Source organism: Mauremys reevesii, linkage group 5, assembly GCF_016161935.1.
Source record: "Mauremys reevesii isolate NIE-2019 linkage group 5, ASM1616193v1, whole genome shotgun sequence".
In the NCBI taxonomy this organism is placed as follows: Eukaryota; Metazoa; Chordata; order Testudines; family Geoemydidae; genus Mauremys; species Mauremys reevesii.
The window spans coordinates 108,768,692-108,771,329 of record NC_052627.1 but is presented as its reverse complement, the minus strand read 5'-3'; positions in this window follow the sequence as shown (position 1 = coordinate 108,771,329).

Sequence of the window (2,638 nt, the reverse complement as noted above, 5' to 3'; positions counted from 1 at the left end):
CAAGCTAATATGCACTGTAGGTGCAGTTTCAAGTTACAGCACCAATGCTCTGCTGCAACAAAGCACTTAGATAGTCTCTGACTCCAATGAGACAACTCACATGCTTAAAGTTAGGCACATAATTTACTGCATCAGGGCCTGATGCTTCCTTTCATTGTTTGTTGTCCTGCAAATGATTTTTGTTCAATGCTAGATGTGTGGTAGCAAATTATGTTACAGTCCTTGAGTATCCAACATGCATGATATAAACACCACAAGCTTATGCCTCTTTTCTACCATAGTTTTGTCTCACACAATGCAGACTAGCTCAAGGTGCTGTTATATGCTCACATCACAAAGCAGCCACATCTCCCAATATCAACAAAAGTAATCTCCTGGCTATGCTAACAGTCATCTGAGAACTACCACATAATCTAATTGAACTATTGATTCCCAACCCAGGCCTTCTATTTAAAATTCCAGAGAGGGGAGAGAGAGAGAGAGATTGGGGAGACATTTGTGCAGTAAAACATCATGCCCCACAGAGCTTCCTTAACTTTTGGATTCTTGGTGCATTTACTTGTATTTGTCACTAATCTTACACAAAAGAATTGTTGTTGTAAGGATACTGACATTTTGTCTGAAATTGTTCATCCTCCTGTTTAAGTGTTTCAGAACAGACCATGAATTTTACAGCAGGTGAAACACTTTCTTTAATTACTGAGGATAAACCTGCAAAGGGGAGAGAAGCCAAGGTGCCACATCTCTGCTTCACCACTCGTTATTTATCCAGCTAGACACTTTGTAATATTATAGGTCTAACAGAATCTTTGTCATTTGTTTTTTGGTTAGTTTTTAATTTAGAAAAACTGAAGCACACAGTTTGCACAGGGAAAAAGAAAATCAAAAACAAAAGTAGGTTTTCTATTCTCTTTTCATTCCGATTGCAAGAGCAACAAACTCCCCTGACACAATTATTTCCTATGAATATTAATTATGCCACTACCACAGTGTGTCTTCTAATCTCCCAGAAATAATGCAAAAATTATGGGGATGAGATAGTAGCTGAGTGGAATGATAAACATTTTGTTCATTTCACCAAAAAATCAGAGGTGCCATGAGGGTGATAATACGTTTACATAAATACAAACTCTTCTACAGAGGGCAATTCATGTCAATAGCAGTGCATGAGAGAGACAAGACAGGTTAGGTAATAACTTTTATTGGCCCACCTTCTGTTGGTGGAAGGGACAAGCTTTCGAGGTTCACAGACAGTGGCAGATTCTGTGGGTGCTCTGGGGCTAGAGCATCTACGGGAAAAAAAATAGTGGGTGCTCAGTATCCACGGGCAGTGCAATGGGTCAGTGCCTCCCACTCACTGGTGTAATACAGTGGGAGTGCCTCCCACTCACTGGTGGACCCGCCGAATAGCTCCTCCCCCTCCCTCCCAGCACATCCTGCCTGCCATGATCAGCTGTTCCGTGGCATGCAGGAGGCACTGGGGGGGAGGGGGCAGGGGGAGAAGCAGTGGCAGGAAGAGGCAGGGTAGGAGTGGGGGCTTGGACAAAGGGGTGGAGCCTGGGGCAGAGCGGGGGTGGGAAGAGGTGGGGCGAGGGGCTTGGAGGAAGGGGTGGGGACAGAGCCTGGGGAAGAGCGAGGGTCGAGCACCCCCCAGGATCTGAGTAAGTCAGCGCCTATGCCCAAGGACTCAAGCCAAAATTGGGGGCCCGCACAGGAGCGTGGGAACCTGTGTAGAAGTGGGAGGACCACCAATGCTGGAACTGTGGCCCTGCCCCTGGTCTTCCCCCGCAAGGTCCCAATCCCTGGCCAGGGCAGAAGCAGGAGCCAGGCCATGGTAAGAGCCATCCAGAGAGCCCTGGCCACTGTGGGGAGCCCCACACCCTCCACGTTCTCTGGATGGGAAGGTGGGGGGGGGCAAGAAAAGCCCCTGGCCTGTGGCCTTGCTCCCAAGGACACGCCACCCTGGGCAAGTGGAGGCTCCAGGGCTCCCCACAGTGGCCCTTACCACAGCCCGGCTCCAGCTTCCAGCCTGGCCAGAAGGTGGGGCCTTGGGTGGGAAGAGAAGGAGCAGGAGGTGAGGCCCTGTGACGACAGGGGATTAAGGCCGACCTCAGCCCCCTACCGGGAAGAGGCTGGCACTGCTAGCAGGTAGGGTGGCCAAATGCCTGGTTTTCAACCAGAAAGTCTGGTCGAAAAGGGGACCTGACCGTGTCTGGTCAAATCTACTGACTGGACACTCAAAGTCCAGTTATTGTGAGTGGGGGAGGAGGGGAGGCACCAGGTCATCATCCGTGCCAGCCCCTACTCAGCCAGGGCCACCTCCTACCTGCATCGGCAGCTGCAGCTCTCAATCCTGTCTCCACAGGAGAGTCCCTCCTGACCTGGGCTGGGGGGGTGGGAGGAGAAAAGCAGTGAGCAACAATGGGGGATGGGGGGGAAGAGGAGTGGATAGAGGCCAGGCCTTGGGGAAAGAGTTAGGGCAGGGATGGGGCCTCAGAAGGAAGAGGGTGGCAGGGGAGGTTCAGGCACTCCTGCTGGAGTGTCCAGTTTTTAAATATTACCAAGTTGGCAATCCTACTAGCAGGGGCTGCGCTTCACAGTGGGGAAGCAGATCAACTTATCAGCTCCTCTGCCATGA